Source organism: Triticum urartu, chromosome 5A (genome assembly GCF_056163025.1).
Source record: "Triticum urartu cultivar PI428250 chromosome 5A, HENAU_Tu73, whole genome shotgun sequence".
Classification (NCBI taxonomy): Eukaryota; Viridiplantae; Streptophyta; class Magnoliopsida; order Poales; family Poaceae; genus Triticum; species Triticum urartu.
This window is the reverse complement of record NC_141877.1, coordinates 653,823,926-653,838,412: the sequence shown is the minus strand read 5'-3', so window position 1 is coordinate 653,838,412 and position 14,487 is coordinate 653,823,926. Positions and strand designations below refer to the sequence as shown.

General features: G+C 42.9%; 1 pseudogene; it reads right to left on the bottom strand.

Annotated features, from left to right (window-relative positions):
- The window catches only part of LOC147973798 (receptor kinase-like protein Xa21), a 58,343-nt pseudogene that overhangs the window by 30,930 nt on the left and 12,926 nt on the right, over nucleotides 1–14,487 (bottom strand).

Sequence of the window (14,487 nt, the reverse complement as noted above, 5' to 3'; positions counted from 1 at the left end):
GAGGAGGAAGGCGGTGGCGGCGGGGCTGGATTGGGGGGTGGGGGAGGAGGAAGGCGGCGGTGGGGAGCGATAGAGAGATTTGGGGGCGGCGGCGGTCTGGTGGGGGCGGCGGCGGGTGGGGCATGAGGCCGAAGGCGATGGACGGGCGGAGGAGGAGGGGGGCTTATGGGCGGAGGAGACCGGGCGGTGGCGCAGTGGGTGGGTCGGCGGCGCAGTGGGTCGGCGGCGAGGCCCGAGACGGCGAGGCGGGGCGTGGGGGTCGGCGGAGCGGGTGTGGAGCGAGGGGGGGAAGTGGAGGGAGGAACGAAGGGATCGGGCAAATTAGCTAGGGGGAAGATTACTAAAGGCGCACCCCCTGGCGGTGCACCATTAGCTAGGGGGAAAAACTTAGTAATGGCGCACCTGTGGACAGTGCGTCATTACTAGTTTTAACTAGTAATGGTGCACTGTCTACATGATGCGCCATTACTATGTTTGGAAAAATGAAAAAAATTGTTACTAGTGGCGCACCATGTATCTGGTGCGCCATTAGTGTCTTCCACACTAATGGCGCACCTGCACATGGTGCGCCACTGCTATATTGTAGTGGCGCACCACATGTCAGGTGCGCCATTAGTATCCATTTCATCTATAGCCCTTTTCCTAGTAGTGCCCCCTTGCTCCTTTATATACGGGGACAGGGGGCACCTCTAGACACACAAGTTGATCATTGATCCCTTAGCTGTGTGCGGTGCCCCCCTCCACCATAATCCACCTTGATTATATCGTAGCGTTCCTTAGGCGAAGCCCTGCGTCGGTAGCAACATCATCACCGTCAACAAGCCGTCGTGCTGACGGAACTCTCCCGTGAAGCTCTGCTGGATCAGAGTTCGTGGGACGTCATCGAGCTGAACATGTGCTGAACTCGGAGGTGTCGTTCATTCGGTACTTGGATCGGTCGGAAAATGAAGACGTTCGACTACATCAACCGCATTCTCATAACGCTTCCGCTTACGGTCTACGAGGGTAAGTGGACGATACTCTTCCCTCTCGTTGCTATGCATCACCATCATCTTGCGTGCGCGTAGATTTTTTTGAAATTACTACGTTCCCCAACATTACAGAGAGGGGAGAGACGGTGGCCGGGAGGTACTTGGCGGCGGAGGTAGGGGCGGCGAGGGCGGGCTCGGGATCAGGAGGCGGCGGTCCTGGGCGGGCTCGAGGGCGGTGAGGTCGACGGTGGCGGCGGTGAGGTCGACGGCGGCGGCGGTGAGGTCGACGGTGGCGGCGGCGAGGTCGAGGGCGGCGACGGTGAGGTCAAGGGCGTCCCGAGAGGCGCGGCAGTGAGGCTGGGCGGCCTCGGGCAACGGCGGTGAGGATGAGCGCGGCGTCGACGCCGGCAGGAGGCAACGGTGAAGTGGGGGAGACGGCGAAGTGGGGGAGACGGTGGCGAAGTGGCGGGGCAAGTAATTTGGGGGAGAAGTGGTGGCCGGGAGGAAACCGTTTTTTCATTAAGTCAAAAATAATGGTAGCGCGTTAGGGAAAACGCGCTATAGCTATGTTAGCTATAGCGCGTTTTAGCAAACGCGCTACTGCTATTCCTTCATCCTTTTTTCCCTTTTTCGTTTATTTTTCTTTACATTTTATATTTTTCCTCTCTCCTTTTTCTATTTTTTTCATTTTCATTTACTTCTCTATTTGTTTTTCATTTTATTTTCTTTTAGTTAGGAGTAGCGCTTTACACATAAACGCGCTGCTATAAGAATATTAGCGGTAGCGCTGTTCTCCAAAGATCGCTACAACTATGTGTAGCCCATTGGCTTAGTGATTGGAATTTTAGTAGTAGCGACTTTCCGCCGACACGCGCTACTGATATATATGCATCTGCAGCGCGCTTATTTCGCACTCGCTACTGCTATCTAGCAGTAGCGGGCGTTTTTAACAAGCGCTGCTGCTAAAGTTCTGTGTATAATGTTTTCCCTAGTAGTGATAATATAAATGGTCTCTTGTGTCCCCAACGCACCTAATAAAATTGTTAGTTGTATGGGTGCACTAATTCAACGATTGGATGATGATAGATGTGTAATATGGATGGTAGAGATAGCATTTTGTAATCTGAACAAATACAGGCAGCACTGTAGCAAGTAACACAAAAGTAGATAAAACAGTGGTTCATACTTTCAGTACTGTCAACTCACAACATCATTAGCATAATTAAACCACATTATAATCCTTTAAAGTGCAACAAAGAATCACTCCAAAGCTTTTATTTCTATCAGAGAAAGTTGGATGAAATCGCCTAGATGCTCTTAACAGGAAACTGATACGTCTCCAACGTATCTATAATTTTTGATTCATCCATGCTATATTATCTACTGTTTTGGACATTATTGGGCTTTATTATCCACTTTTATATTATTATTGGGACTAACGTATTAACGGGAGGCCCAGCCCAGAATTGCTGTTTTTGCCTGTTTTAGGGTTTCGAAGAAAACGAATATCAAACGGAGTCCAAACAGAATGAAACCTTCGGGAACGTGCTTTTCTCAACGAACAAGACCCGGGAGACTTGGACCCTACGTCAAGAAAGAAAAGAGGAGGCCACGAGGTAGGGGGTGCGCCTACCCCCCCCCCCCCAGGCGCGCCCTCCACCCTCGTGGGCCCCTGTTGCTCCACCGACGTACTCCTTCCTCCAATAGATACCTACGTACCCCCAAACGATCAGATATGGAGCCAAAAACCTAATTCCACCACCGCAACTTTCTGTATCCACGAGATCCCATCTTGGGGCCTGTTCCGGAGCTCCGCCGGAGGGGGCATCGATCACGGAGGGCTTCTACATCAACACTATAGCCCCTCCGATGAAGTATGAGTAGTTTACCTCAGACCTACGGATCCATAGTTAGTAGCTAGATGGATTCTTCTCTCTTTTTGGATCTCAATACAATGTTCTCCCCCTCTCTTGTGGAGAACTATTCGATGTAATCTTCTTTTTGCGGTGTGTTTGTTGAGACCGATGAATTGTGGGTTTATGATCAAGTCTATCTATGAATAATATTTGAATCTTCTCTGAATTCTTTTATGTATGATTGGTTATCTTTGCAAGTCTCTTCGAATTATCAGTTTGGTTTGGCCTACTAGATTGATCTTTCTTGCAATGGGAGAAGTGCTTAGCTTTGGGTTCAATCTTGCGGTGTCCTTTCCGAGTGACAGTAGGGGCAGCAAGACACGTATTGTATTGTTGCCATCGAGGATAACAAGATGGGGTTTTCTTCATATTGCATGAGTCTATCCCTCTACATCATGTCATCTTGCTTAAGGCGTTACTCTGTTTTTAACTTAATACTCTAGATGCATGCTGGATAGCGGTCGATGAGTGGAGTAATAGTAGTAGATGCAGGCAGGATTCGGTCTACTTGTCTCGGACGTGATGCCTATATACATGATCATACCTAGATATTCTCATAACTATGCTCAATTCTGTCAATTGCTCAACAGTAATTTGTTCACCCACCGTAGAATACTTATGCTCTCGAGAGAAGCCACTAGTGAAACCTATGGCCCCTGGGTCTATCTTCATCATATTAATATCCTACTACTTAGTTATTTCCTTTGCTATTTACTTTGCCTTTATTTTACTTTGCATCTTTATCATAAAAATACCAAAAATATTATCTTATCATATCTATCAGATCTCACTCTCGTAAGTGGCCTTATAGGGATTGACAACCCCTATTTGCGTTGGTTGCGAGGATTTATTTGTTTTGTGCAGGTATGAGGGACTCGCATGTAGCCTCCTACTGGATTGATACCTTGGTTCTCAAAAACTGAGGGAAATACTTATGCTACTTTGCTGCATCATCCCTTCCTCTTCGGGGAAAACCAATGCAGTGCTCAAGAGGTAGCAAGAAGGATTTCTGGCGCCGTTGTCGGGGAGGTCTACGCAAAAGTCAACATACCAAGTACCCATCACATACCCTTATCTCCCGCATTATATTATTTGCCATTTGCCTCTCGTTTTCCTCTCCCCCACTTCACCCTTGCCGTTTTATTCGCCCTCTCTCTCTATCCTCCCTCTCTTTCCTATTTGCCTCTTTTTGCCCGCTTGCTTTTTGTTTGCTTGTGTGTTAGTTCTTTTGCTTGTCGTTATGGCCAGTCATTTACCTTCTGCCTGTATGTCTGAAATTGGGGAAACTATTATCGATAATAATATCATGAAAAATTCTGATGCTCCTACTAAAGAACCCACCATCTTACATACAAAAAAATCCGTGTTGGTAGTGGTAATATTATTGGAAAATGAGTTATTCAAGATTTCTTTACTTGTGCCGGTGCTTTACCTTCTATGGGTAGTTCTATCCTTCATAGAACTAGTAGTCTTGCGGACGCTATAGCCATGCTTGTAGTTGAACTTGAAAGACAATTCATGCACATGCATCCTTCCATACAAAGAATTTTTCTGGAATTTTCTAATATTGAGCATTCTTCTGTTAAGCGTACCGCTACTATCTTTTTGGCTCATGAGTTTAGATTCATAATAAAAGAGGCCAAAGAAATCTTTGCACATTATAGGGTGGACGCTTACCGTCCTCCCATAGAGGCTATCCTCTTTGATCAAGAAGAAATAATGCGTTTTCAATCTCTATATTATGTCGCTTTCAATGAAAATCTTAGAAAAAGGATTCCTACCAATGTTTTACTTGATAGAATTTCTGAACTTAATGATGATTTGGCTATTCGAAATAATGAACTAGGATATTCTCTTGAATATAGGCTCACAAAGTTCTGTCAAAAGAATGCTTATAATGATGAATTGGTTGTGCAATATGAAGGACCAAAGGAGGAACCTATACCTCCCAAGGTTGATCTTGGGGATTTTTGTCGCATTAAATTTAGCCCCTTCTGATTACTTTTGCTTGCCTCAAAGAAAACTTGCTGCCGAACGTACACAATATGAAATGAGTTTTAATAATCTATCTTACTATTATGGCAATACCTAGATGTATTTTTGCTTGTTATGCCTAGCTAGGGGCGTTAAACGATAGCGCTTGTTGGGAGGCAACCCAATTTTATTTTTATTCCTTGCTTTTTGCTCCTGTTTAGTAATAAATCATTTATATAGCCTCTGTTTTGGTTGTGTTTTTTGTGTTTAATTAGTGTTTGTGCCAAGTAGAACCGTTGGGAAGACTTGGGGAAAGTCTTGTTGAACTTGCTGTAAAAAACAGAAACTTTAGCGCTCACGAGAACTGCTGCAATTTTTATTTGGAGAGTGCTATTTAGTTAATTATCTTTGCATATGATTAATAGATAAATTCCTCACGTCCATCAATTTATTTTAGAATTTTTGGGGTTCCAGATCTTGCGCTAGCTACAGATTACTACAGACTGTTCTGTTTTTGACAGATTCTGTTTTTTGTGTGTTGTTTGCTTATTTTGATGAATCTATGGCTAGTAAAATAGTTTATAAACCATAGAGAAGTTGGAATACAGTAGATATAACACCAATATAAATAAATAATGAGTTCATTACAGTACCTTGAAGTGGTCTTTTATTTTCTTTCGCTAACGGAGCTCATGAGATTTTCTACTTTAAGTTTTGTGTTGTGAAGTTTTCAAGTTTTGGGTAAAGATTTGATGGATTGTGGAACAAGGAGTGGCAAGAGCCTAAGCTTGGGGATGCCCATGGCACCCCCAAGATAATCTAAGGACACCTAAAAGCCAAAGCCTGGGGATGTCCCGGAAGGCATCCCCTCTTTCGTCTACTTCTATCGGTAACTTTACTTGGAGCTATATTTTTATTCGCCACATGATATGTGTTTTGCTTGGAGTGTCTTGTATTATTTGAGTCTTTGCTTGTTAGTTTACCACAATCATCCTTGCTGTACACACCTTTTGAGAGAGCCATACATGATTTGCAATTTGTTAGAATACTCTATGTGCTTCGCTTATATCTTTTGAGTTATATAATTTTGCTCTAGTACTTCACTTATATCTTTTAGAACACGGTGGTGGATTTGTTTTATAGAAACTATTGATCTCTCATGCTTCACTTAGATTATTTTTAGAGTCTTAATATCATGGTAATTTGCTTGAAATCCTAATATGCTAGGTATTCAAGAATAAAAAAAATTCTCTTATGAGTGTGTTGAATACTATGATAAGTTTGATACTTGATAATTGTTTTGAGATATGGAGATGGTGATATTAAAGTCATGCTAGTTGAGTAGTTGTGAATTTGAGAAATACTTGTGTTGAAGCTTGTGATTCCCATAGCATGCACGTATGGTGAACTGTTATGTGATGAAGTCGGAGCATGATTTATTTATTGATTGTCTTCCTTATGAGTGGCGGTCGGGGACGAGCGATGGTCATTTCCTACCAATCTATACCCCTAGGAGCATGCGCGTAATACTTTGCTTTGATAACTTGTAGATTTTTGCAATAATTATATGAGTTCTTTATGACTAATGTTGAGTCCATGGATTATACGCACTCTCACCCTTCCACCTTTGCTAGCCTCTCTAATACCACGCACCTTTTGCCGGTATCATACACCCACCATATACCTTCCTCAAAACAGCCACCATACCTACCTATTATGGCATTTCCATAGCCATTCCGAGATATATTGCCATGCAACTTTCCACCGTTCCGTTTATTATGACACACTCCATCATTGTCATATTGCTTACCATGATCATGTAGTTGACATCGTATTTGTGGCAAAGCCACCATTCATAATTCTTTCATACATGTCACTCATGCATCATTGCATATCCCGGTACACCGCCAGAGGCATTCACATAGAGTCATATTTTGTTCTAAGTATCGAGTTGTAATTGTTGAGTTGTAAGAAAAATAAAAGTGTGATGATCATCATTATTAGAGAATTGTCCCAGTGAGGAAAGGATGATGGAGACTATGATTCCCCCGCAAGTCGGGATGAGACTCCGGACGAAAAATAAAAATAAAAAAAGAGAAAGAAAAGAGGCCATAAAAAAGAGAAGAGGCCCAAATAAAAAATGAGAGAAAAAGAGAAAAGGGACAATGTTACTATCCTTTTACCACACTTGTGCTTCAAAGTAGCACCATGATCTTCATAGTAGAGAGTCTCTCATGTTATCACTTTCATATACTAGTGGGAATTTTTCATTATAGAACTTGGCTTGTATATTCCAATGATGGGCTTCCTCAAAATGCCCTAGGTCTTCAAGAGTAAGCAAGTTGGATGCACACCCACTTAGTTTCTTTTTTGAGCTTTCATATACTTATAGCTCTACTGCATCTGTTGCATGGCAATCCCTACTCACTCACATTGATATCTATTGATGGGCATCTCCATAGCCCGTTGATACGCCTAGTTGATGTGAGACTATCTTCTTTTTTTGTCTTCTCCACAACCACCACTCTATTCCACCTATAGTGCTATATCCATGGCTCATGCTCATGTATTGTGTGAAGATTGAAAAAGTTTTGAGAATGTCAAAAGTATGAAACAATTGCTTGGCTTGTCACCGGGGTTGTGCATGATTTAAATATTTTGTGTGGTGAAGATAGAGCATAGCCAGACTATATGATTTTGTAGGGATAACTTTCTTTAGCCATGTTATTTTGAGAAGACATAATTGCTTTGTTAAGTATGCTTGAAGTATTATTATTTTTATGTCAATATGAACTCTTGTCTTGAATCTTTCGGATCTGAATATTCATACCACAATTAAGAAGAATTACATTAAAATTATGCCAAGTAGCACTCCGCATCAAAAATTCTGTTTTTATCATTTACCTACTCGAGGACGAGCAGGAATTAAGCTTGGGGATGCTTGATACGTCTCCAACGTATCTATAATTTTTGATTGCCCCATGCTATATTATCTACTGTTTTGGACATTATTGGGCTTTATTATCCACTTATATATTATTTTTGGGACTAACCTATTAACCGGAGGCCCAGCCTAGAATTGCTGTTTTTTGCCTGTTTTAGGGTTTCGAAGAAAAGGAATATCAAATGGAGTCCAAACGGAATGAAACCTTAGGGAACGTGATTTTCTGAACGAACAAGACCCGGGAGACTTGGACCCTACATCAATAAAGAAAAGAGGAGGCCACGAGGTAGGGGGCGCACCTACCCCCCCCCCCCAGGCGTGCCCTCCACCCTCGTGGGCCCCCTATTGCTCCACCGACGTACTCCTTCCTCCTATATATACCTACGTACCCCCAAACGATCAGATACGGAGCCAAAAACCTAATTCCACCGCCACAACTTTCTGTATCCACGAGATCCCATCTTGGGGCCTGTTCCGGAGCTCCGCCGGAGGGGGCATCGATCACAGAGGGCTTCTACATCAACACCATAGCCCCTCCGATGAAGTGTGAGTAGTTTACCTCAGACCTACGGGTCCATAGTTAGTAGCTAGATGGCTTCTTCTCTCTTTTTGGATCTCAATACAATGTTCTCCCCCTCTCTTGTGGAGAACTATTCGATGTAATCTTCTTTTTGCGGTGTGTTTGTTGAGACCGATGAATTGTGGGTTTATGATCAAGTCTATCTATGAATAATATTTGAATCTTCTCTGAATTCTTTTATGTATGATTGGTTATCTTTGCAAGTCTCTTAGAATTATCAGTTTGGTTTGGCCTACTAGATTGATCTTTCTTGCAATGGGAGAAGTGCTTAGCTTTGGGTTCAATCTTGCGGTGTCCTTTTCTGAGTGACAGTAGGGGCAGCAAGGCACGTATTGTATTGTTGCCATCGAGGATAACAAGATGGGGTTTTCTTCATATTGCATGAGTCTATCCCTCTACATCATGTCATCTTGCTTAAGGCGTTACTCTGTTTTTAACTTAATACTCTAGATGCATGCTGGATAGCGGTCGATGAGTGGAGTAATAGTAGTAGATGCAGGCAGGATTCGGTCTACTTGTCTCGGACGTGATGCCTATATACATGATCATACCTAGATATTCTCATAACTATGCTCAATTCTGTCAATTGCTCAACAGTAATTTGTTCACCCACCGTAGAATACTTATGCTCTCGAGAGAAGCCACTAGTGAAACCTATGGCCCCTGGGTCTATCTTCATCATATTAATCTCCTACTACTTAGTTATTTCCTTTGCTATTTACTTTGCCTTTATTTTACTTTGCATCTTTATCATAAAAATACCAAAAATATTATCTTATCATATCTATCAGATCTCACTCTCGTAAGTGGCCTTATAGGGATTGACAACCCCTATTTGCCTTGGTTGCGATGATTTATTTGTTTTGTGCAGGTACGAGGGACTCGCGCGTAGCCTCCTACTGGATTGATACCTTGGTTGTTAAAAACTGAGGGAAATACTTACGCTACTTTGCTGCATCATCCCTTCCTCTTCGGGGAAAACCAACGCAGTGCTCAAGAGGTAGCAGAAACCACCTCAAAGTTATCTTTCCAATCTTGATCTATTGACCCACCATAATTCGAGAAATCATACTATGACAACACCATATGATACTATTGTTCAACCTTTATGCTAATAATACCCTAATGTCACTACGAGTATCTGCATGTTAAGTAATAGACATGCATATGTTGGGAAACGTTGTAGAAAAAAAATCACCCTATGATCAACCAGGAAAACTATGAAGATGGAATAACGGTTTGGATCAGATCATTACCGACTCCGAGTTACAGCGGAAGAAGACGAGTTGGTGCATCTCATACTTGAAGTCCCTCGAATCGTTCACGAACAATCCCTCGAATGGAATACCAAAAGCATGACATCTCCATAGTTTTCAAGCGTACAGTCTTCACGATCCAGCGCTTCGCCATCTAGAGTGAACTGTCGCCGCGAGAATCTCAACTTCTCATTAATCGAGTATGAGCCCGTGGCGGAGCACTATTGGCATCCGATGACCATTGAATCTAGGGCAATCAATTCGGTGACCCACATTGTTATCGACGAGCGGTACAACATCCGAGAGAGCGACAAGGAGGCAATGTCATGGTTTGCGAAGGAGCACCCAGACTACGTGCAACACGATATAGAGTTCTACTAGAAGAGTGATCTCGAGGATTCCAAGTGCAAGAACGATGCCGAAGCAGGGCCTTCATCGGGGTCAAGAAGGAGGATTCTGACGATGATGACGTTCATTGGGATAATCTGCAGTGTGTTTGTAGTTTGCATGTTTAATTCTGTAGTTGAAATGTGTTGAATATACAACCTAGAATGTGGTTGAAGTGGTTCCAATGTATGAAATATGGTTGAAGTAGTATGAATGTTCGTTTAAAAAGGAATGATTTTGCTATTCTGGGTGACCTATTACACGCAAGCTGTTGGAGATGGTACTTTGTCGTGCTAAAAATAAACACTTTTTGGTGCCCAAAATTTTACTCTAATCCCAAAATGCTGCCCTATATTGGAGATGCTCTCACAGACCAACTTACATGTCGAGACTTGACTTGAGGATTAAGCAATGAAAGCGGCATTTAAAAGAGCAGGAGTGCAGATATTACAACTTAGATGATACAAAATGATCAATCAGAGAGCAGCCTGCACACACATGCTACTTTTGGACTGCTTTACTATGTTGCTTTCACAGGAGTATACATTATGTGAATGTCTCGTGTAAATTTGGCACAAATTACACTTTTTTCTGTGGGAACGCTAGAGAAAGGTATACTTGTTTATAATTTATCTTCGGATCTCACGTTCCTGTTCTCCTTGATTGCTTTAACCTTTTATTGCACGCAGCTCATTCACGATATCTTTGGTTGAGATTCTACTCGACGGAATTTCCTCGGAGCAAAAAATCCCGAGTTTAAATAGAGAAATCAGAGTGTCAACCTTCCTTTGGTTTGTTGGATTATCTGTTGTTGTTGGGACATGTTCAACTTCTTTTACCAATTCTGGATCAGCAATGTCCATCGCTCTATTATCAAATGCTACCTCGACGTACTTGTGAAGGCTTAATCCTTGATCAAACATGTCATCTGTGGGCCTCCTTCCGGTGACCATTTCAAGAATAAGAATTCCATAGCTATAAATGTCTCCATGTGTTGAAACCATATTTCCAGCACCATATTCTGTTACATTAAAAGAGATGTCATCGCCCACTGATGGTTTGGTAACGATTAGGAGATTTTTTCTGACACATTGAAGTAATTAATTTAATGCTACAACACAATTTAAAAAGTTATGTGAAATGCATTGAGGGACTGAAATTACGACTACTATATTGAGTTAAGAGGTATGTAAGCATCTATTGTTACTTGCAATTTGATAAGTGGGAAAATGTTAAAGATATAATATTGCGCTAACCTGGAGGAGCGTAACCAATAGTCCCCCTGAATCCCATCGAGTTGGTTGAAGGCTGGAAATATGAGCACCCCTCTGCAAGAATCCTAGATAGTCCAAAGTCTCCGACATGGGCTACCATATCAGAATCCAGAAGGACATTACTTGGCTTTAGATCACAATGCACAATTGGTGTACCTCCACTGCAATGGAGATAATCCAATGCATAAGCCACATCTAAGAGTATGATCAATCTTTGGGCAAGACTTAAGTGCCTAGCCTCTGGTTGGTGGTTTGAGTTAGGGTGAAGCCACTCGCCCAAACTACCATTTGGCATAAAGTCAAACAAAATCGCCTTGAAATCATTCCCATTGAAGTCGATGCTTGAGCATGTTGTTATGATCTTGACAAGGTTTCGATGTCGTAAATTTCTCATTGCCTCACATTCAAATGTGAAACTCTTGAGTGCTCCAGGGGTTGTAAGTTTAAGTACTTTTAGAGCGACAATGCTTTCTTGCTCACCTATGTCATCGTGCAAGGTTGCTCTGTAGACAGATCCATAGCTTCCATTACCCAACAAATTGGCTGTTGAGAAACCATTTGTTCCATGTGCCAACTGTTGGTAGGAGACGAGTTTGTGGCCTGGCATGGATATTGTTGGATTATTCCCCCTCGTTCTTTTCTTGTGGCAAGCAAGGAAGAATAGGAGCAGTAGGAGGACGCATATTGTTGTTGCAACAAGAGAAACAATAATCACAAGCTTTGGAAATTTATGCCTTCGCTTGGAAATTTGAATGGGACATGGGGACAAATGAAGACCATGAACGCCCCCACAAAGCTTGCTATTCCCTAGGACTGAAACAAAAGTAGAATTTGCAAAGATACCAATTGTTGGCACTTCACCATAAAAATCATTGAAAGAAAGGTTTAGGTAAGACAAGCTACTAAAATCTCCAAAGAATTTTGGTATTTGGCCTGAAAGTTTGTTGCTTGAGAGGTCGAGAATTTCTAACCCCTTCAACCCACTCAAAAGTGATGGAATATTTCCCATGATCAAATTGTTTTGTAGGAAAATGTTTTGGAGGATCAGACATTTTCCTAGAGTAGAAGGGATTTCTCCTGAGAACCGATTAAACATGGCATTAAAAACTACAAGATTTTGTAGGTTCCCAATTTCAGGTGGTATTGGTCCTTCTAAATAATTGTATGAAATATCCAGAAATACTGAGAGTGTTGTGATATTGAATAAGCTGCTAGGGACTGTCCCAGTAAAATTGTTGCTAGAGAGGTCTAGTTTTAATAAGGACGCCATATTTCCTATGGTATTTGGGATTGTTCCAGTGAAGGCATTCAAGAGCAGAGACAAGTCAATTAGCTCGGTCAAATTGCCCAAAATACTAGGTTGGACTTGCCCCTCCATATTGTTGTCTCCTACCCATAGAACTCTTAGATTTTGAAGCATACTCAATGAAGATGGGAGAGATCCCGTTATATAATTTTCTTGTAGCTGAAGGGAGCTTAAACCGACAAGGTTACCAACCTCTCTAGGAATATGGCCAGAAATTTCATTTCCCGTGAGGGAAAGATGATATAGTGTTATGGATAAATTGGAAACTGCCGAAGGAAATGCTCCGCCGAACCTATTGTTGTCCAATTCTAGACCTTGCAACTGGGTGCAGTTTGTTAATGCTTGTATAAATTCCCATTCATGAGGGTTTTTAGCTTGTAAAGCATTATCGAACAAAGCTAACCATTGGAGGCTTTGTAACTCACCAATATCTGGAGGAACAGCACCACTGAATGAGTTTAATTGGATCTCAAATTGGAGGTGGTCTTCGGTACAACCCCCCCCCCCCCCCCCCCCTCCCCCTAAAACGTATAAAGGATAGGGGCGGTCATTTTCGCACGCCGTATAAAAATACCCGTCCGCTGTAGGCGCGCCCGCGTCGCCGTACGGCGCTGTCGCGTACGGGCCCACGTCCGCATGCACGGGCGCCCGTAGGCGCCCACGTCCCGCATGCACGCCCGCCCGCGTCCGCTGCGTACGCCCGAGTGATTAAAAAAAATGATCGGTGAACCCTATCTTCAAGACGCCTCACCCCGCCTCCTCTCGCGCCGCCGCCGCCGCCGCCATCTCCGGCAGTACCTGGCCGATGGAAAAAAAACGCATGCGCTGTGCGCTACGCCGACAACCGCCTCGGTCGGGCAGACGCCTCCGCCGCCGGCAGGTCGTATCCGGCGACAACCGCCTCATGTCTGACGAAGGCAACGAGGTACGCGAGGCGCTGGCATAGTAATTTAAGAACGGGTTTTAATTGAAAAGATGTTACGTGATGTTTGAATGGATATTTGATTATATATGAACGTGTATAGATTGATGCTGAAATAGGATATGACGGTGATGATGGCGGTAGCGAGGACGGATCATTGTCATTGGATGAAGACGAACATGACGGCGAAAATTATATGAGTTTGGATGAGTCTTACAGTGGCAATGTAAGTGGTCTGCATGTTCTCAACCATATTAAATACAAGCATCCGCGATGACAATAACATGTTCGACTGTGAACAGATAGGAGGGGATGATGACAATGAGGATATGGATGTAGATGATTCATATGCTGAAAGCGGAAGCCATGTAGGTTTAGAATTATGTAGGTTATTTTAAAGTGAAATTAAATACGCATCAAGTCTTACATATCATATTTACAATTTGCGCAGATGGAAGTGGAAGCGTACTATCAGTGGAATTTTATCGATGATGCCAATGACGAAAACGATATCGATGCATCTTATAATGACAGCTCGAGCAAAGTAAGTAGTGGAAAGTGAATACATATGATACTCCTTATACAACTACTTACTGACATATACCGTTGATTGTATTTTTTTCAGGAAGAGGATGGTGACGCGTGCGAAAACGACGATGATGCCGATGGTGATGAGTGCAATTTTGATACTGGGTACGATGAATACCAGCAAGAATCACTGGACATGCATTGGACGGTGATGTCCACGACGTTCAGGACAGACGAGGAGGCATATGATTTCTATAACGACTATGCGAAAAAGCGAGGCTTCAGCATTAGGAGGGACAACTTGAAATATAGTAAGGGTATCGACGCACGTAGGCGGTTGAAGAGGTTTCTCTGTTCAAGATCTGGGAAATGACAGGCCAAGTTTTGTACCATGGAAGGGAAGAAGCGCAGGCTGAGAGCGGAGACTCG